Source organism: Achroia grisella, unplaced genomic scaffold, assembly GCF_030625045.1.
Source record: "Achroia grisella isolate CSIRO2021 unplaced genomic scaffold, CSIRO_AGI_Agris_v1 utg152, whole genome shotgun sequence".
NCBI lineage: Eukaryota > Metazoa > Arthropoda > Insecta > Lepidoptera > Pyralidae > Achroia > Achroia grisella.
Window position 1 is genome coordinate 359,598 of NW_026712648.1, and position 24,101 is coordinate 383,698.

Below are 24,101 nucleotides of genomic sequence, written 5' to 3' on the forward strand. Positions count from 1 at the left end.
GTAATTAAACAAAATTACTTATTATGATCATATTGGGGTAGTGGTAGACATGGTAGACATTTGAAGCCCCAGATTTTATTTACAGTTACAATTTATAGTAAAAAGTTTATGTGTTGACATGTTGCGAAATATTCTGAGTTTTATGTGTTAATATAAGAAAACGTATTAAATAATAAACAGTAATACATCATCATAGTAAAAGGTTATCGATAATTATTACATATGATTTGTTTTACAGTCACAAAATAGTATTATATTATATATAGACTTAATATTTTAGATATAATATAGTGTTGGGTACACAAGTAGTAGTGTAGTAGGTACTTTACATTCATACTAATGTTATAATTGTAAAAGTGCATATCTGTCTGAACTGTTTGTGCAGACGAAGTCGCTGGTAATAACAAGTAATTCATAATATTCAACATTTATCTGGCTGACGGTAAATGGAAAAACTTGTGTCCTCCCCCTTCCCCCCTCCTATGGGATGGAATAACGATTGACAGTCGGGTAGGACGTGGGGGCATATTGAGATTTACTATGTATTCACAAAATTGACTTTCAACGAGTTCACTGGGAATGCGGTATAAGATGGAATATATTCTGTTCGATGTGAATCAAGTCAATTGTAGAAGTTTCGTCGCCAACCCAAGTTATTATTGGATGCAAATGTTCACGCTGTAATGGGGTGAATATTTAAGTTGTGGGTAAAACTCTGAAAAACTGTATTGTACAGATTGTTTTGTTAGTCCAGGGTTGTCAACATTAAAACATAATTTACAATTCGACCGAATAAAGTAAAAATCTGATAAAATCTTGTATATCTACTAAAACAATTTGACTTTCTAACTCACAGTTAATCGTATTTAAATACTTATCCTAATTTCTCTAGATCAAAATCATGTAGAAACTTGTACGAGAATGCCTCGTTTAGAGGCGGAACATGTACCTATCGCAATATGGATATCAATTCAGCCATGATCGGAATTTGGTCACTAATAGGCAAGGCTAAAACGCTTTTAATAGCAATGATGAATTTCAAGTTTCCGCACTGAATATCGTAAATGGTAAATGTCATGACGCATGTCATAGGAAAGGCAGAATGTTTAGACTATTTAATAACCAAAATTATTTAAATCCATTAAGTAATTTGACAATACCTTTAATTAGGCCATATCGGTCTTTGTGTTTTAGTTTTTTTTTATTTTATTAGTGGGTTCAGATGCAGAGGTGGGAACTATCCATACGGAGTCTTAATGCGGACTTACATAAACCGTAAAACAAAGTTATATGTAGATGTAAACAAATACATATAATAGAGGCAAGTTTTAATTGGTTTAACATTGTTGATTGTTTATATAATTCTTAATATTTCCAAATACATAGGCACACATTCAATTTAAACCCTCGCAAAAACACTATTGAATATTACTGACATCACCAATAATTAAACGGACCCTTTTAGCTTCATATAACTATTCTCACTATTTCACTCTAATATCATTGTTTTCAGCGATGACTTGCCTGCAGAGGGCGTGACGGAGGAGGAAAGAGGGGGACATCATTACCGGGAGGACATCGTTACGGGGAGGAACTCGTTAACTATAGACAAAGACGCTATGTGCCCGGCCATTTTTGTGAGCCGATAGTCTCGGAGATAGGCTATGTAAGTATGATAGGCCATTAGTAATGCAATAGTGCTTAATGCATTTCTTTAATTTCATTTTACACAATAATTAAGCATTCAAATATTTTAAATGGCGTAATTCCTGAAGTTAAGCTACATTATTATGTATTTTTAGTACTAGATATTAGTAACTAAATAAAACTTGTAGATACTATGATTACTTTATCTTCTATTTATTACATTTTCTCTATTACGTAAAATAATTTTAATTCATTAAGGAGTTCAATTATTTTACATAAACTGTAACCCAAAAATTTGCCTAATAAGAATGGTTTCAATAATATGGCTGATTTATTTTCTCATACATTTTGTATAACTAATATATTTATTACTTTTTATTTGTAGCAAACTAGAAACTCTTAATTTTTTCCTTTAAATTATAATAAAGAAGTTGTTTACACTACATACGCAGTAACTATTTATGTCATATTTTAAAGACATAAGGTATTCGACCATCGTCATGAACATTGGCCCTGGGAGTACCGTCATTCGTATCACGAGAGCGGTCCGTCTCAGTACATAAGGGGCCGCGCATTGCGGAATTCATCTCGTTCGTTAGCAAATGCATTCCGTAATGAGCGTTTTATGACGCAAATGTAAAATAAAATATATAAGAAACGCAGTGGCGGGTGCATTTGGAAGTGACACTCACACCGTAACTACGCCGATTCTGTTATTCACTGTTAATACTTTTATAAATAAAGAAGTAAAAAAAGCGTACGTTAGTAATTCATTTCATGTTAATTGCGTAAGGTTTTGCAACAAACTACCAGAGTCTGTTCTAAATCTGCCCGAAAAAATATTCGAATGCCGTATAAAAAACTTTCTCTCTAAAAATTCTATTAATATTATAAAGTTGTATTGATATTATATAATAAACAATGGTTAGAATGTATTGTACACTGAATTTAATAGTGACGCCACAGAATATTTGAGAAGAAGGGAGAAAAATTGTATATAAAGTTAAACAAAACAACATCGTGTTCCATGCGAGACGTTCCAAATTTGAATGAATGTTAAAATTCATAGCGCTAATAGTCTCATCTGATTGCACTAAAAATAAGTTCGTGTCGGTTTCTGTGTTGATTATCGCATGCCTATTACTTGTTATAGTGCAATTATTTATTTAAAAAAACATTTATTCACTTAAAACAAGAAACAAGTTTCTTGCTATACTTCAGTATCATTATAATGCATAAATTGTTAAGAACGGGCACAGTATGATAGGTAGATACACATATACCACGGATATATTAATTTATTATTTAAATTTAATACAATAAGGTCGTTTATTTGTTGTTTTGCAACATTTTTATAAGTATATCATGAATTATTATAATTAGATAATAATGGTAAATTTCTAAATTGTAAAATAGAAACAACATAAGTTGTTGTTATCCCAAATATATATTTGAACGGTGTGACAGCAACACTACACTCTCATCTTGATAATGAGCGCTGTAATCATCACACGCATAGTATCCTCCCCCATACACCCCCAACTAGACAGCCGTGTCAGTTCGTATGAGTATCTAAAGTACATAACGGTAACAACCATATGTTATGTATTCAGTGCGACGCGACGGCTTGCTATAGTAATCTACAAATTAATACCATGTAGGTATACTTATGTACGTATATATAAATATTAATATAGTGACTTGATTGTAGGATCGATCATAGAATATGACAAATATGTGAAAGGATACATTTTCATAGTCAAACTTGACTGGGCATTCCATATTTGATGGTTTCAATAATATAGCAGTTTAATATACAGCTTTACTTCCGACTGTAATGAGTGCGATTCCGTTTGATTCGCATTATGTAAACATTTATGAGTATATTTATTTGTATCGGTCTCAGTTGTTTTCATAGAAAATATATTTCTATGTATATTATGTATGTGTTTATAACAAAAAGTATCTAAGTATCAACACCAGATCTGCTTAGCTTGGGACTAGGAGACGGTGTGTGACGGTTCTTATTGTTATTTTTCTTACCATATCTTTTAATCCTTAATATTTGTCTATGAACATTAACGTAACGACTTATATTTGCAGCTTACGAATATGTACTTACTTTCCCCTACTATTGAACTGTTATGTCCTTTTGTGGCAAGTAGCAATAGGTACATATATTTTAATATCGCCATGCGTCTAGACAATGTTCATACGAACGAGTGTTTAGAGCTGCTAGGGGTATGTAGGTAACTATTTTCTTACTGGATCATTTTAAAAAATAACACTGTAATTTGTTTTTACAATCGGACAAAATTTAAAAATATTTTAAATAAAAAGAAAAAGGATAATGTATAAAACTAATATAATAACTCCATATATCGACAAAATGTATTCATAGTCCACCTAATCCATTAATCACAACTTTTATTTCATTCTTATTGCAGCGAAGTAATATCACTGAGAATGGAGCTAAATAATACTGCAATTTAAAAAAAATCTGCACTTCCTTTCATCTCATAATTGTTTTATTTCCAAGTTCCACAATTTGCCACGTTGCGAGTTGGGGCTAGATAGCGAACGACGATTGCTACTACATTTATTTGTGCCGCCAAATAAATTGCAATTAAGGCTTGATCGAGGGTGCTACGCCCCTGAATCGTAAACACTGTTTGAGGACTGAAAGACATAGGTAATATTTATTTATTGGAACATAATATACCTGACACTATTTTAACACAAGTACTGTAGTTAAATTTGACAAAATTAATATGTTAATTAAAATAGTAACGAGCTCTATAGATTGACAGATCATTAACATCTAATTAGTACTAAGAAACATACTGTTATCAGTGGCACTCAATGAGGAAGTAGCCATTATTATTGCTAAAAGTTGCATATAGATGGCGTGATTGGTATCGATGGAAATCTTCATAGTTTTGCAAACGTTTTAAAAAACAAAACTGTGTTTTCAAAAATGTTTAATCAATTTTTAAAAAGTTATATATACATGTTAAAATGAAATATATATATATATTTACTCATTTTGTTATTTTCCAGTACTTAATTACACTTTAATAATTGCTAATACGGGGCTCAATGTTTTCAAAATGCTTTCATAGATGGCATTGTCGACATTTGTATAATAATGTCTTTTTTATATTTTCCAGTAATAAGCACTTAATATATTATTATTGTAAATTAAACATATAAAATCTTTTTAAGTAAATTAAAAATAGCCGAACAGGCAAGTAATACTATTTCCAATAATACTTATGTATGAAGTGTTGTCATATTAAAAATAAATACATGTATTATCGATTTTTTTGAATAATCGATAACAGGATTTTATTACAGCGCATTATTCGATGATGCTTTTAATGAGTCGTTGTGAACAGTAAATTTTCATTATTTTGTATTAAGTATAGCAGTGTTCCTTTTCAAAGAACGGAATATAGTAGTACATTATTAGTGTCGTTGGTTATTTACATTTGTACTGAAAAATCGATTACATAATAATTTAAAATATCGAGTACGAATCGTAGCTGTCTTCGAATACTGGCAACTGGTAAGATTAAAATAGTATTTAAAAAAAAGAGAGAAATCGACCCTAACTCGAATACCATAAAGTTGATTTTCCTTTCTCATTAATATCATAGCAGTTTGTTTTTAACTTGCGTATGACTCTGTGGTATGATGTTTAACGTGTATTGTTATTGTACGGTGCATACATTTCAAAAATTATATTTTAATGTAGGTACATACATTTCTTTCATACATTTCATACATGTCAAAAATTATCTTTTAATGTAGGTACACACATTTCTTCCATACATTTCATACATGTCAAAAATTATCTTTTAATGTAGGTACATACATTTCTTTCATACATTTCATACATTTCAAAAATGAACTTTTTATGTAGGTACATACATTTCTTTCATACATCTCATACATTTCAAAAATTATATTTTAATGTAGGTACATACATTTCATACATGTCAAAAATTATCTTCTAATGTAGGTACATACATTTCTTTCATACATTTCATACATTTCAAAAATGAACTTTTTATGTAGGTACATACATTTCTTTCATACATCTCATACATTTCAAAAATTATATTTTAATGTAGGTACATACATTTCATACATGTCAAAAATTATCTTTTAATGTAGGTACATACATTTCTTTCATACATTTCATACATTTCAAAAATTTCATACAATACATTTCTTTCATACATTTCAAAAATTATCTTTTAATGTAGGTACATACATTTCACACATTTCAAAAATTTCATACAATACGTTTCTTTCATACATTTCAAAAAGTATCTTTTAATGTAGGTACATAACACCCCATGTCAGACCCCTTGTATTTGGAAGAAACTTAAAAATAATGCCAAAAATATTAGATGAATATATTTTTAATACGAATATTGTTTTATTTTTGTTCATCAACTTTATCCCTCACTAACAATACTAGTAGTAGTACATAACCTGGTTTATACCGCTAAAGATATTGAAAGATATACGAGTAATTCAGAATGTTATTAAGTTCAAAATAAGCACACATTACTTGCTTAGATAACAGAGTAATATTACTCGTAATAAAAACATTTGTAACACCCATATGTATACTACGTATGTATAGTAAAACGCTGCGGCGCCGTGAGACTGTCTACGCGCGGTAACCGCGCCGACCGACCAATAGGAGCGCGCCTCTCGCGTTTCCAGAAAGTTCGCGACTAACGGACGATATAGTAGTAAGGCAATGAGTGTCCCAGTAACATCATTATAATATTTTCTCGTTAAATTTTATTGTAATATACACAATTTCGCACTAAATAACGTGTTACCCCGTTACACATTTCTAATAATGAAAAACCTAGACCGACCCTGGTCACTTAATCTTACAAGATCTGACTTTAAAAATTACGATATCCTCATATAGCCTTTCATTTCCCCTTTCAATACTTTTTCGCATTAAAAAGTAGCCTTTCTCAGGGTCTACATTATCTGTCTACCAAATTTCAATTAAATCAGTTCAGTAGTTTTGGCGTGAAAGCGAGACAAACAGACAGACTGAGTTACTTTAGCATTTATAATATTTGTATTAAGAATATCGTTATTAAAAATAGGGGTTGTGAAAGACGGGTGAAAATTTAGGCGTGTATGTATTTTCAATGTAACATTATAAATAAATAAAAAATTGTCCATAATACAAAAAAATATTTTTTCGGGGTAGGCCACCCCTATGACTTAGGGGTATAAAAAATAGATAACAACCCTACCTCAGACCTGGCACGTATACATATCAAATTTCATCAAAATGTGGGAGAAATATGGCAACTAACACTGTGATACAAAATTTATATATAAGATATAGCGGAATTCTCATTAGGTAAAAGAGGAGTACATCGTAGAATACATGAGGTATATACCAGTAAATTAATTGTAGCTAAAATCAGTCTCATACATATAACGATTGAAATAAAAAATCCCGATTTTGATACGTACGAGTATAAACGTATCAAAATCAGGCTATACGTATAGCGCAGACGCGTTACAACATATCAAAAAAATAGGCATGGAATGTAAAATAAACCATAACATAATAGGTATATACATTGGCACATAAGCCATATCTGCAGAGTGTCGGCTAACGATATTATACCTACACATTTATATTGAATCTTGAATCGTCCCTAATGAGGTACACGATACAGTTACCTACATATCTATTATATACATATCTTTGCAAAACAGATGTCATGTAGCTGAATTGACTGCCATCTATTTTCATGCTTTGTTATTAAGCACCCACTAGTAATCCGAACTGCTTCAGATCTAGCGACATCTAGCGGCTACGGTGGCGAAATAAAATAGCCCGAAGAATAGCCCGAGTTAGGAAGGAACCATTTTCTTGTATGGGATGGGGTATCTGTATGTAATATTATGTTATCTGTGCTGTTATTGTCTGTCAAAGTTCTTTATTAGACTCTTCTGTTTTGTATACAGAAATATTATAAAATTTTCAATAATCAATATATGATATATATAGATATGTACATATTATGTACTTAAATAGTATCTAACTCTTTTCCATAGATACAGTATATAATAAATAAAAGTTGTGTATAATGTACATCAGTTTTCTCATAGAGTTGATCTCTACGAGAAGGTTATTCTTTTAATACCTTATACGTGAACTCCATCCTTTAAATGACGGTAATCAGCCAGCATCATAGCTCAAGCAGTTATATCATCCTGTACGTACAGAAAACAATGCTCTGTTTTTTTTTTAAGAAACTGCACCACTTACTCTTCTAAAACTTGAAATTCTAAACGAGAATTTACTTTTTCAATTCTGAATACACAATTTACTTAAAAAATATGAAAAAAGACATTAAATTTTCCGCAATTTTTGAGTTGCAGTTGAATGACGAAAATGGATTGTAAACATAACTTCAATACTCCGTCATCTGGACTAATTATTGATTTTATACAATTACTTAATTATAAAGTAATTGGAATAATATAAATATTATATGAGCAAATATAATACAGCAAAAATGAGAAACGACATGGCAAGGGCTGAAATTGTGTAATTGGTTGTCGTAGCACGGCCGCCTACCACTGCGAACAAAATGGCGGATGCGAATTATCGTATTATATACGAACAAGGGCACCCTAATACTGCAAGCTACGAGGGCTGTACCGTTTATATTTAATGTATTATATTAAAAATACAGCTTTTATTCATTTTTAATATTATCTAATAATATAGTTATAGTATATTACGATATACTAAGTGCCTTATGATGTTTATAACACGAGGCGGAATTTAAGCCCGTGCCGTAGGCGAGGGTGTAATAGAGGCGAGTGTGTTAAATATGCACGTATAACGTACGACGTTGTACATCACCATACTTGATTTTAAATAAACTTAAGCATCTACTTTCCCGTCGTTTAACTTTTTTAAATCAACACGCTGCATACTAACTGGCGTACCGCGGCGGTCAATTAGCAATTTAATAAAAAAAAAAGCGAATAATGCGGTTATGGAATATAATATAACTATGTACGTTTATAATGCTCGCGTATTTTATGAGACGTAATGCTTCTAAGACTTTTTTTATTACGATTTTCTATATGAAGCCGTGAAGATTTATTTTCTATACTTTGGCTTTTTATTATACTTGAATTGCAGAATCCTTATGTGTCTGAAAAAGGGTACAGATACTAAATACAATTTGGAATCTTTCATAATGTTTCTTAATAAATTATGAAAGAACCCAAATTGTATTAAAAGTAAAATGTATACGTTACAGTTTTTATTTATTTTTTAAACTCATCGACAATACGAGTATACCGCTGACAATCAACCCTAGCTCAAGTATTGGCGAGTTCGAAAGCAATTTTCTCTTCTAACATCCCTACTGATACGCTCCACTGCAGGTTAGATCGAAATATCTAGACATTTGCGACCTTACTAACTAAATAAGAAAATTCTGTTTGAGACAAGTGTCTAAACGCTGTAAAATGAATGACAAAGCTCAGAATATTGCGTTTTATAAGATTAGAGTGAATTACCGCGGTGAAGGCGATGAGGGCGCCGCGACGTGATTCCTTTAATTTTATTAACTCTCAATATAGGTAAGTAACAAGAAATATAACAGATGAAGAATGGATGAAATTGCTAAAAATGACAGTTTAGTTATTTTTAGCAACTTCTCGTTACTTCATATCATTCACATAGATGTGAAGGATATGGAGTATCCGCCTAGAGCAATAATCCATTGAATTCCTGCATACATTTGAGGCCTTCGCTATATTTTATAGAAGGTCTTCCCACATCGAGTTTACCTCTTTGATGCTGTTGCCACTCGAGAACGTTTTTACTCTCCTTCAGTCGTATATTTCATTGCTATATCAATTTGATAGGATTGCTATATCCATTAAGCGACATAGCTCTTATTAATTATTATTTTTATTAGATATACACTTAACTATGTTTATTTCTAAACTTACAATTTCTAATCTGGGGCATTCTTGCGTTTCATTGACTAAAATAATTAACATCAAATCATTGACGTTGTCCATTAGAGTAGAACATGAATGATTTAATAGTGATAAGTAAAAATCAATGTTACATTTTAAATTAAATTAATTTTCTTCTTGATGAAAATTAATCGAATCATTGAATGTGATACATAACTTTGGTTCGTTTTACTACAATATAAGCATTATTGAACATAAACAAAAAAGAACTTAATTTAACCTTAATAAAACCAACGATCAATATGAATATTATTTATTATTTCGAATATTTTTCTGCCATAGAGGTTTTTGTTTGAATGTGAAATATAAACTGCAATTTGCTACAACTGTGCCTGTGGGTGTATGCTTCAAAATCATGTTTACTTTTGCTCTTTCAAATGGCCACACATTTGGGAAGTCATCGGTTGGTATTGTTATATTATTTAAACTCAAATAGCCCTAGAATATAAAAAAACATTAGAAAAACGTCAAGTAAATACTTATTATTATTTGCTCTTTTGACACTAAGTATATAAATAAGCAAAATTTAGCTTCATTTGTATTGAATGATCAGGTGCTGGCTATGTAACGATTTCTTATTTTTAACACCCAATACATAAAGAGAGGTTTCACTGTATGTCTGCCCGTGGCATCTTAGCTCATATATGAATATACGGTTTTTTAACTAAAAGCTAACACGATAGAGACGCTTCTTAGCAATTTATGAAGAACTGTTCACGTTTCGTGGTCATGATCTTTTAGTTAACTGCGGTTGAGATATTGGGTATTTACTTCTTAAAATATTTAAATTTATATTCATTGTCTTATATTTTATCTATTTCAAGCTACTAATGGCCCATATTATGAATATCTTATAGACTAATATACATATATAATAATAATATTAGGTCCCAACATATGAAAATGGCGTTTTGTTAGGGAGTAACCTAAAGTAGTAGTAAAGTTGATTATTTCAAAATATAATATATTTATTTAATCAAAGTTTGTACCATTGCTATTTATGCACTTTTGCCATCTCATAAGTAGTTCATTGATCCCTTTACTAAAAAAACCATTCGGACGGAAATCAATAAAATCTTTGAAGGCGCTTTGGACTACCCCATCAAAGTTGAATTTTTCCTTTGCAAGAAGTCATCCAAATTTGGAAAGAAAAATGGTAATCTGTTAGAGCAAGGTCTGGGGAGTACGGTGGATGTCTTAGACATTCCCATTGAAGTTCTTCTAATTTGGTAACTGTCAGCTGTGGGTTCAGCCATTGCAATGAGCGTTTCCTATTATCGTACAAGATCTACTTTTCATCACAGGTAATTCGATTCAGAATCCCTTCATTATTATGCCGATTGACTAATGAAATGCAGCAGTCTACGCGCGTTTGTCGATTTACTCCACCCAATTCATGATATTCACTTTTCAAGCTTTTTCACCTTCCCAATTTTCATCACAGTGGATTAAAACAGTTCATTATTAACATTGCAATGAAATGCAGCTAACTTGGACGTGCGTTTGTCGATTTCTCCACCCACAATATCCTTCAAGCTTTTTTCTTCATTATCAATCGATTATAGTTTTCGAAAAACCAATGCTTGTTTTGAAATATCTAAATTTATAAAACGCCAATTTCATATGTAAGGACCAATATAAACATATATTTGCACTGACAACGGTAATTTCGACACCACCGCCATGCCATACACATTATTAATCTTCGAGCCGTTTGGACAGCATGTTGATGGGCCACGCCAGAACTCGCCTTGAAATTGGCGTTGTGACTAGACTCTAGCAGCATCTCCTATAAGGTTAGGTTACTCCTGATCCATATATAGTCAACAAAAAGTAGAAAAAAATACGTTGCAATGGTCGAAAAACAAAAATATCAGTAAATTGTGTATAAAGGATGGAGTGCCACAGTGATTCAAAATTGACCATATTTATAAAATGCCTCTTTTTTTGGACCAATATAAACCATCATCGTCTCTGTGGTCTCAACACAAAAAGGGATTTTATTGGCGTTGCTTCCACGGGTAGCGATAAAGCTGTCAGTTTGTTAGCGACGACGGCAAAATCTCGACGCTGTGGTTGCAGCCAGGATTTTATTAGCGTTGCTTCCACGGGTAGTGATAGAGAAGCTCGCGGGCTATGCATGCTTGGTCATCGGGTGACCTACATACGTTACGTGAATTGCGCAAACTATCCACCTCCTTATAAAAGTCACCAATAATTTCTTTGGATGCGTTAAAACATAACTTTATTAATATACAATGAATTATATAACTACTGGCCACCAGTCGCTAATTAAAATATTTGATAAGAATTTATTATTGACGTTTGTTATTTTACATTATCTTATAATATAAAAAATGAAAATAGATAATAAATTTATTATCCAGTTAAAACAAATGTTGACAAATTCCAAAATGGAAGAATACTTACAAGATGTAGATGAGTAATATTTAAAACATCCGTCTCTCTTCCACGTTATAATGCCTGGTGCAAAGATGCATATTATGTGTGTGTATTAATTAATATACCATAATTGTGTAACACAAGGAAAATAAATAAATAAACACCAGGCGATTTACTCATGTGTCGCAGGCTTTTTAAGCAGGAGAAAACCAGTTAGAAAAACAACCAGAGACAATTTTTTTTTTGTTATTTATACCTTAGGTACAGGACAGACGGCGCCAGCATTAAGGAATGCTTTTCCAATGTACTTATCATTGAGTACATCACATATCTTCGGAAAGCAGAACTCTACAAAAGTAGGCTTGTATTCATTATGCAGAAACTCGTAGAATACAAAATCGAACTGAAAATAGAAGAATTCTTAATAAGTCCCTTAAAACGACAGCAACGGCACTGACTTCGACTGGCAGCGATCATGAAACTATTTAAAGCTAAGCCTTGTTATTTTAATATATAACTTTATTAAAAATTTATAGCACAATCAAAAGTTACCAGATATAGACTGTACAAATTTCATCTGTTTTATTCATATGTAAGCTGTATCTCGTTTTTAAAGTGCAGATAAAGTAATGAAATTACAGCAGAAGAGGCATAATATTTTATTCCTCTGGAATGGCACCACGTGAGTGGTATACGTCATGTACGTAGTGCTGCATGTAAGTATAGGTATAGGCGACTCGGCGTATCATGTTTTTCATTCTAATTACATAAAAAATATATACTTTACTGATATATTATTATCCAATATTTGCATCACTTGTCCTCGAAGATTTATGTAGTATAATCCCTTCCTACTGTAGCGTCTCACGTTCAATACTATATTAGTTGCAAACACGGGATTAGTGTAATGTAATTCCGCTCTTTCAGGTATGAATTGTAGACACTGAAACAAATATTTCAAATATATACCATTAAATTCAATTACCTTTAACATCTAAACAATTAAACAAATTTCCGATAAATGTTGGTAAAAAGGTAGATTGGAAATCCTCAAACAAAACAAACATATAACTTGAAAACAGTGTTATATGGGATAAAAGTTTACATGGAGAAATTATTATTAAAAGTAGCTATATATGGAGTCGACGGTATGGACTAGTTATAGTTTTTTTAAATGCTAATAATTGTTTATCATTCAAACTTCGAAGATTATCGGAATAAAAATAACTATGAAAATTTTTAAGTTCTTAGAAAACGTATATAAGTAACATAACGTATATAACATACGACCTGACCAGTTCAGAAGAGAGAGGAGGGTATTTGAAATACTATGCTTGAACACAAAAGCTATGCACCGGGAGTACCAGATTTTCATCTCGTAGTCAATAGGTATGCTCTAGAGTAAAGCAGAGCTTTATTATAATTTATTAGCACAATTAGCCAAAAGGAATACAATACAATTTATTTGTAACTTTCGTTTGCAAAATAAAGTATTGTAAACTATATTTATGTATATAAAGAAAACAAATGAAGAACACATTCATGCCTTTTCAGTGGCTTTCTCTTGGCCTTGGCATACCTAAACTGCGGCTAGCAATCGATAGAGAAGGAGAGAAAATATTGTAAACAATGAATGAATAATACTCTTTTTTTCCTCTCACGGAAAATACAGTTACATATACAATTATGTATAAAAATTATAAAAAACACAATAATAAACATAACAAAGAGGTAACAACGGGCAGGCCTTATCGCTAAATACTAAATCTCTTCCAGGCAACCTTAGGATGGAGAGAAGTGATTAGATTTGCATCTGGTAGTAATGTACTAGTATTACGGATTATAGTTACGTTATCTAAATAATAATGACTTACGTAAATTATTGCAATCGAACTCAGAATTAACGAAAGAAACATAATATTTCGACAATACAACATTTTTCCGTTAATGTATTTGAACCACTAAATAAAATAACATAGTGCCTTCGCAGTTTTAAATGGCCATTGTACAGTCAGATACAAATATGCGTTGATAATAATATTGTACTCGTATTACCTACGTACTTATCTTTGCGAGATTATAATGCAGTTTTGTTATTTCATCTTACATGTATGTAGGTACAGTGTGGTGGTTATAACTCACATTCTATCTTTCTTTCTTCTTCTTCCCTTTTTCTAAAATGAGTATCATGTATTATAATAAATATTCTATTATCTAAAGAAGAGTCACGTTTATGAGTTTGTATAAGTCAGACAGTTGTCGCGCTTACTTCTAATCTCTGTGGATTTCTCTGTTGTTTAAATATTTTCCTAAAGGTTTGATACAACACAACCCCATACGTTATGTAGGGTATTACTATTTTTCAATAATATCAATCTCAGGGTGGAGATTGTTAGTACTGAGAGATAGTGACTCCATTGCTAATTATTTACTATTTAATATTTTGACGACTTGTGACTTAAACTTAAGGTAAAACTTTTCAAGACCATGATCTTGTCTGCTGTCTTGTATATCTCAATAATCGTGGTATGGGCATTACATGCATAGACACTCTTATTATTATTAGATATTTACTGATTAATTTGATTAATTAGTTCGGTCAACTATTGATATACTTACTAGGCACTTTCATGGTTCCCCGGGCAGGTCATGTATGGCACTCGAGCGGCGATCGGCTCGATCATATTCATAAACCGGTCACCAACCCGATCCTCCTCCTAATTCATGTCGTATGCGAAGTCACCCACATGGAGGATTATGTCGTATTTAATTAGTAATACCACGTTAAATCGTCCGCCAATAGCGCAAACAACCCAAAAAAACAAAAAAAAAAATTCAACGCGATTCGGTCCTTAACAAAAACAACCTAATAAATCCTCTTTAGTCTGGCTTCCGATCTGGTTACAGTACAACAACTGCTGCTGCAACAGTTAACTATTTACACTCCTTGACTTCAGTAACGCCCTTAATATCATAGATTTTTATATTCTCGTGGAATTAACGGAAATCCGCATTGACGTTACATTACAAGCTAGTATAGCTTTCGAATTAACAATTAATGCTACAATGGTACTACTACTAATGGTAACTCAAGTAGGCAGCTCGCGACTAAGTAACAGGATCGACTGGTCAGCAATCGCTGAAATTAAAGTGAATGACGAAGTAATTCCTTTCAATAGTTCTGTTAAAAACCTGGGCATTCGTATTGATAGCTTTTTTAATTAGAGACCTCAAATTCAAACAGTTAGCAGGAAAGTATTTGCAGCGTTGGAGTCATTACGGAGGCTGCGCAATTTCCTGCCTATTGCTACCAAAATTACGCGATCTCAATATCTTCTACATCGTGTACTTGATTACGCTGATACATGTTACTCTAATCTTACAGATTCTTATAAGATTTATTTTCGGTCTTCGAAAATTTTATCATGTTTCCGAGTTTCGTACTAAATTCAAGTGGCTTCCCAATCGCTTTCGCCGGAATACTCATATTCTTTCCCTTCCCCATAATATCCTTCAACTTTATAACCCTTAAATTGACATTACTGTCTACTTTTAAATTTAGTTTAAAAAAATATTATTTGCGATTTATCTTCGCAGTAACGTCGCTGTTGTTGGTACTGTTATTTTATTTATTTATATGAATATGTACCTGTATGTATGTATGTATATTTCGTATATAATGATCATTATGTAGTCATATGTATGTGTATATAATATGTAATTTGTATTTATTTAATAGCTTCCGGTAACTAATTGTCTACCTCAACCAGACACAGTCTAATCACTCCTCTCCATCCTAAGTTTGCCTGGAAGAAATCGCTATTTAGCGATAAGGCCGCCCATTGTTACCTCTATATTATAATTGTGTTGTTTTTTTATATCTGATGTACCTATTAATTTATGTAATTGTTGTTTCTTTCTGTAAGAGGAACAATAAAGAGTTTTCATTCATCCATTCATTCAAGAAGACTTCGTTACGATGGGCTAACTGACCGGATTTGTGAAATGAACTACCTGTCGAGGTTTTCTCGAAAGACTACACTATGAGGTTTTTCTAGAAACCCTTCTAATTATTAAGGGTTCTTAAGAGTTGGCAATGCGCACCTATCACCCCTGCTGTCTAAGGTGTCCATAGGTTACAGTAACCGTTTAACATCAGATGAGCCATATGCTTGGTTATCGTATTATAAAAAAACTTCATGCTCATCATATCATCCTCCACTGGTACCCCTCCTGCCTGTACCGTAAGTGCAGACGGATAATATTCTTTAAAAAACTGGATACTTATTAGCATTTAGAGATAACTTTTTGTGTTACTGTATGCAACCACACTATGATATAAATTCTATACATAATTACCATAAACTGTTCAATTATACATACTACTACAATACACTAATATAGAAAATAGGCTTAATTATACTTATAACTAAATTACAGCGGATGTATTTGTACCTACTTTGCAGATAATATGTGTGTATCATCTATTAAAAGCTATTATCCGTAATTACTAACAAAAAATCATATCTTTTAAAAGTTAAATATGCTGTCTACGAATTCGTCCTCATGACCACGATAGGATTTTATATACATATATATATATAAAAGTTAGTCTTCTCCATCACAAATCCTACAGAGTACAATGTAAATTGAACTCTATTTTCCGTAATCAGCCTTTCATCTTGGCCATTGTACGTTTACGTGTGCATACTTGCATAGAAAAATTTTATAAATACCTATTTATTAAACTATTAAGGGATGATAACACAGAGGACCAACAAACTCTCTTTCGAATATTTAGTAATTGTAGATCTATCGTACATAACTTTTTAAATTTATATAAAACCTATTAAAATTCATAAGTCCCAAAAATCTTCAGAAAAGAAATACAAATAGATAATAAATGTTACAGTTTATAAAGATATTTTGATATATCATTATTCTTTCGTGCATTGTCAATAATGTAATTTATATGTTTGTATATGTTACCACGTAGATAAAGTATAGATTGTCAAATTGCAAATACAAATTAAGGTAAGTACCTAGATATATCACCTTATAACGTAATAAGGTCATTCTATATATGTTCTCTGGAATGACAATTGACCTCTAAATATACCACGTCAGACTGTAATCTGACGTAAAGATGCGAATTTATTATGTACCTATTGCAGTTATTCAAAACTAAAACATATATCTAGCTACCAAATAAGTTGCTCGTTTTTTTAATCGTTACATAAGTTAAGTGATACTAATCTCACCTCAGCATTAAAACAACATTACAAATAAATTAAGGCAATTTAAATTTTACAGTGAAATAACAATTTCTGGACAATTCTCACAGAGCCATCAAGTCCCAAGGATAGATACGAGATGTCTGATAGATATATCGGCGCTGGAATGATTCGGGAATTGTCCTGTCATGAAATCTTTATACATAAGAAATTTAATTATAATTATAATGTTTGCCATTACGTGTATAGTGGAATGAAATTAAATTTGTAAAATTAATATTTCCAACCATTGTGATGTGATGAATTAATAATTTTAGACTAAATAATGAGGCACTTAATTAACTATGTAATATTTACCAGCTGCTAGGATTGTTTAGTTAATATGTCAAATCTACCGTCAGTTCCAAATAATTTCGAGATGAGAAGAAGACAAGAAATTCAGCTCGTATTTTTTCTATTAAATACATGTTAACAACAATACAGATTAATTTTTTAAATGAAACTTAGGAGAATAGAGTGACCACCGAGTGATATATCTACCTAGGTTTAATATGTCTTATTAATATATATATATATTTATTTATTTTATTTATTTAAAACTTTATTGATTTTGTACAATATATACAATATATATATATATATTAGGGTGTCCCTTATTTTTCAAAGTTTTTATTTTTTAATGCATAGGTCTTAGTTTTGTCCATATGTTCCTAAAACACTCGAAAATACATTTTTATATAATTTGGAGAACGATAACCCGTGCCGACTTGCATCGAAACATGTTCATACAAATAACGCCGAACTAGTGGCGCGCACCCGTCGTATTTGCCATTTGTTTCAAGTAACTCTTGTGATTAACATATTGTTTTTATGTTTAAAAAAATGGCAGTGGAATTAAGAAGCAATAAAAAAAGTATTTTCTTAGTTGGTGACGTGAACCATCAAATAACTGTAGCAAAGTTACCGTCTAATCGTCAAGTTCTTGCAGTCCTCTTTTTTATCATTCGCGAAGTTAAATTTATTGTTAATGGAAGCGCAAATCTTGCCGTTCGAGAGTGTATTATATTCTGGGAAAAAGCTAGAATCCCTACCAGACCTGTGCCTAACTGTGTAAAAAAACTTGTGGATCTTCACCGTGCTTGGAGTTACAAAAAAATTAAAAAAAAACGCCAGCTGTTTACAAGCGCTGTGAGGAGGACTTTCAAAATAATTTAGATAATTTATTCGATATAGCACACGCAAATGCTTTGGACTGGATAAAAATAGAAGAAGATAAAATATTTTTACAAAAACAAAGAGAACCAGGGCGTCTAGGATGTTTAGCGAGAGTAGATAAAAAGTTAGCCGAGAAAGAAAAAAGAACAAGACAGAGAAAATTAAAAGAAGAGAAAAAAAGACAAGATGTTCCAAAAGTTTATCGTCATCTTTAACTACACAAGATTTTATCGAAACGCAAGAAAATCCCAATCCCAATACCAGCTCTGATGAAAGCCTTAAGGAACCCTTGCCGTCAACATCTCAAATGATAAGTTCTGTAACTACTTCAAAAGAGGAAGAAAAGATTTCATTACTCCTAAGTTAGTTGCTACTTTAGATAGATGTCAATTAAGCATAAGGGACTTGTCTATATACTTCAGGCTGTAGTAGAAGCCACAGATATCAGCTGTGATGAGTTCCCGATAAATAAATCGTCAAAGAAAAATATTAAAATAAGACCTTCTGGAGCAATGCATCAAGCTAGGTGGATGGCTAGAGCCATTTACTCTTTGAAAATATGTTTGTTGCAATCTCAATTCAAAATTAGCGCCAAGGATAAAAGAGCCCTTCAAAATATATGTTTATTCATTGCAGTTATATATGTAAAACCATGGCTTGGATGTAGTCTGGCAGTCACGGCCCCAAATCAAGCTTTGCGCTTTTTATAAAGTCTTAAGGAATATGAAACTGTTAATAAAGAGATCTCCAAAGCTGCCCTGAGCAAGTTTAGTCAACATTTTTGGTACTTGTAAGAAGAAATAGCTGTTTTATCACTCTTTGATGATGAAGTAGATGAACAAACTAAGACGAATATTGTAGCGAACTTACAAAGAGATAGTTTATATGATTCTGTAAAAAGAAACAGTCCATCGAAAGAACATATGTCTGATTATTTGTATGGTAAGTAGAAATACATAACATTTATTTTAGTATAGTTTTTTTTGTTACATATTTTAATTTAATTCGGTTTTATCGCGTTTATCATATTTTATATTTGGTTGGTCTAGAACTGACCTGACTGATAAATATAATAATTAAACCGTATTAAGTTATTTAATTTAAAAATTAAATAGTTTTATATCTTATATCCATCTTAATAAACTGATAATATATCTTGTATTTTGTTGCAGGAAAATCATTAAATGATTTTGTGTCTGTTAAGAGCACAAATTTATTTGCTCGTTTAAATATGGATACAGACTTCTTAAAGAAAACCGTTTCTGCATGGGACGAAGATGTAACCTATTTGCAGGCTAAAACAAGAGTTCTTTCTTTAAGGGCCGTGAATGATACAGCTGAAAGAGCTGTAAAACTTATGCAAGATTTCAATGGCTTAGTCACTGCAAAAGAATATCAAAAACAGTTTTTGCTGCGTACCTACAAGAGTTTTTGTGTACAAGAGCATAGAAATCTGTATCCAGACTAAAAAAGAGATTAAAAGAAAATATTTGTGATGTTTATTTGATTAATAAATACTATATTCTAACTTTCTCTTTGATTATTATTATTAAACATTTTATTTCATTTTATTACACATACACAACGATAAGCGTTAAAGACAACGATTTTTAAAATATTCAAGGCATCTGTCGGCACGGGTTAATGTTGACATATAAAGATAAAATTTTGTATTTGATTAAGTTTAGGTAGTTTAAAAAGAATTAAGGGGTATGCATTTCGATATCTGAAAAAAATATTTTTCAATATATAATATATATATATTGTACAAAATCAATAAAGCAAATAAAATAAATAATCATTTATAATCACAGGAAGAAGTACAATAAGAAGAACACACTGGAAGTACATCACTATGGTACATACACATATTGGTGCTATATATAATAACAACAATAATATCTGTTTATGAATGATATTAAGCTGTAATATTTCGTATATTAGAAAATGGATTAAAACATTTAGCTAGTTAAACCGAACAATTTTGGAAAGATATTAGAATGATTTCGGATTGATCATTATTATACTGGACTCATATCATTATGGACTTTATTTAGGTAGGACCATCACATCACCAACATTACCAAATGGAAACAGGTGACATAAAACCTCTATATGAGAATGGAACAAACGAATAAACTAATTAGCTCTACAGTGTTACTGGAAACTCGACGTATTTCGTACCGCTTAATTAATGAATAAACTTACATGTTTATTACTTAATTAAATCATATAAATAATTCTGTGAGTAAACAGCTGAATTTATTTTTGTCTATTCCATTACTTACAGCCGTATTAAACCAATTATTAGTTAATAATTAAATCGTCACCATAACCATCATTTTAATGCAATAAAATCAAATATTGAACGTAGAATATATACTTCTCCTTTATACTGCCATAAAAGAACTGCTTTGAACAACAATCCATTGAACTCCTTAAATACATTTGAGGTATCGTTACATTTTGTAGAAGGTCACCCCACAATGGAGTTGCCTCTGTTATGGTGTAGCCACTCAAGATAGTTGTTACTCTTCTTCGATTGTCTGTTCCATGGCCATTTTTATTTACTAATCCATTCGTCTTATTATTTGCCTTACATTTTATTGTCAGATATACACTTATCTATGTTTAATTCTAAACTTAAATTACTAATCTGTGGCATAACAATAACTGAAATAATAAACATAAAATCTTTGACTCTGTCTGTACAAATTAATGATTTAATAGTAATATCATTAATTCGTTCACTCATTACGAGAGATGATGATTTAATAATATGTAATAAGTAACAATCTAAATATCTATATATAACTCAAAGGTGACTGACATAGTGATCTATCAATGCACAGCCCAAACCACTGGACGGATCGGGCTGAAATTTGGCATGCAGGTAGATGTTATGGCGTAGGCATCCGCTAAGAAAGGATTTTGATTAATTTACCCCCAAGGGGATAAAATAGGGGATGAAAGTTTGTATGAAACTTTGTCAATTTTAAACCGATAAAATAGAAACTTTGCATTTGCATACAATCTACTATGACGTAGGCATCCCTAAGAAAGGATTTTGATAAAGGCCACACCTAAAGGGATAAAATATTTGATGAAAGTTGTCAAAAAACTTGTATGAAAGTACTGTAAAGCCGCAAAAACTATACCTAATAATAATACTTCTTAATGCGAGCGAAGCTGCGGGCCAAAGCTACTTACTTAAGCTAGTTAACTATATATTAATTAATTTCATTTATAACGTCAATTCATTTTCTACTTAACGAATCATTGTATGTGGACATGTATACATCACTTTTATTTGTTTTATAACTATAAAAGTATTATGGAAGATAGAAAAGGACTTAAAGTAAAACCAACCATCATTATTTATTTTAACGCATATTTTTCTGCCTTAGAGGCTTTTGTTTGAATGTAAAATATAAACTGCCATTTGCTACGACTGAGGCTGTAGGTGTATGTTTCATAACCATGTATACTCTTGCTCTTTCAAAAGGCCACACATTTGGGAAGTCATCGGTTGGTATTGTCATATTATCCAGGCTCGTATAGCCCTAGAATATGAAAAAGATTAAGATTATTATTTCCTCTGTTGATGCTAAGTATAAATAGGCAAAATTTAGCTTAATTTGTATTGAATGATCAGGCTGGACTATGTAACGATTTCTTATTTTAACACCCAATGCATAAAGAGATAACACCTGTTATATGTTTGACTTTTCTGTATGTCTACCCGTGGCACCGTAGATCAAAAGGAATAAACGTTTTTTTACTAAAATTCACTTGATTGAGATGCTTCTTAGCAATTTATGAAGAACTGTTCACGTTTCATGGTCATCAGCTCTTTTTGTTAGCTGCTACAAAAAATATTTTAAAAAGTAAATACCCAGTATGCATTTAAGATCTTGGGATCTTAAATGTATGCTGGATATTTACTTCTTAAAATATTTTTTGTTACTTTAATTTTTTATTTCGTAGTCAATGTTTTATATTTTATTTATTTCAGGCTACTAATGGCCCATATTATGAATACCTTATAGAATAACATACATATGTAATAAAAATATAAATATAAGTCATCTCTGTGGTCACGGCGCTGACGACGGTAATCTGCCACATCGGTACCGCCGATAAACCACCGCCTTCGGCCATTAGTTCTACTTCATGAATGTGGTGGTGTGGCAACATATTAATGGGGACCCGGGCCACAAACGTGTTGTTCTACTTCATAAATGTGGTGGTGTGGCAACATATGCGTTAAAAACTTATTAAAGCACAAACGTTCTTTAGTTGTGGCGTTGTGAGAAAATTTAGACCTAGCATGTCGTCACTCGTAATCAGGTTAACCTGATCCGTATATGTCCACTACTTAGGATCCTTGGTGGCGTAGTATAGACGGGACAAGTACATTGGATGCGTCAAAACGTAATATCACGTCAAACTCTTTGTTTAAGGAGATGATGTTCTTTAGTTGTTGTAAGTTGTACTAATTTTCTAAATATTTGCTAAAGTTTCTGTGTCTGTTTATCTATCTATTTGTTACCTTTTCATGACTAAACGGTTGACTAAACCAGGCGTTTTAAGCAAGAAAAAAACAGTTACGAATAAACAACCAGAAATGTGTTGATTTTTTATTTATAAAGGATTTATGTGTTTTATTTAATACCTTAGGTACAGGACAGACGGCGCCAGCATTAAGAAATGTTTTTCCAATGTACTTATCATTGAGTACTTCACATAACTTCGGGTAGTGGAGCTCTACAAAAGTGCGTTTGTATTCATTATGCAGAAACTCGTAGAATATAAAATCGAACTGAAAAAAGAAGAAATTTACTAAATCCCTCAAAACTTCAACTAGCAACAGTCATGTATTTATTGAAAGCCTTTGCTATATATAGTTTAATATATAACTTTATTAGAATTTATAGCACTATCAAAAGTTACCAGAAGTAGACTGTTAAATTTCATATATTTTTGATATACATATATATATATATATGTAGAGCTGTATCTCGTTTTTAAGGTTCAGATAAAATAATGAAATTACAGCAGATTAGGGATAATATTAAAAAAAATAATATTAAATAAACAATAGGTATACATCCAAAAAATAGGCATAAATCTAGAATGGCAACACATAAGTGGAAATGCAATTATTGTATGAAAACGTGATATCCGTATTGCTACATGTAGGCAACTAGGCGTTACCACATGCCATCACATGGGCCGTCACCTTAGTTTTACATTCCAATTACTTAGAAAAGTATACTTTACTGATATGCTGTTGTCCAATATTTCCAATACTTGTGCTCGAAGATTTATGTAGTATGCACCCTTCCTACTATAGCGCCTCACGTTCAATACTACGTCAGATACAAATATAGTATTTATATAGTACACTTCCGCTCTTTCTGGTATAACTTGTAAACACTGAAATAAATATTTACAGTTACTTTTTACGCCTAAATGATTGAACAAATTTTCGACAAATGTTGCTACAATGTTGGTAAATCTGCCTTTATAGCA

General features: G+C 31.6%; 1 pseudogene; it reads left to right on the top strand.

Annotated features, from left to right (window-relative positions):
* The first annotated feature begins 959 nt into the window (after positions 1-959).
* On the top strand, positions 960-23,202 carry LOC131840918 (uncharacterized; annotated as a pseudogene).
* The last annotated feature ends 899 nt before the right edge of the window (positions 23,203-24,101 follow it).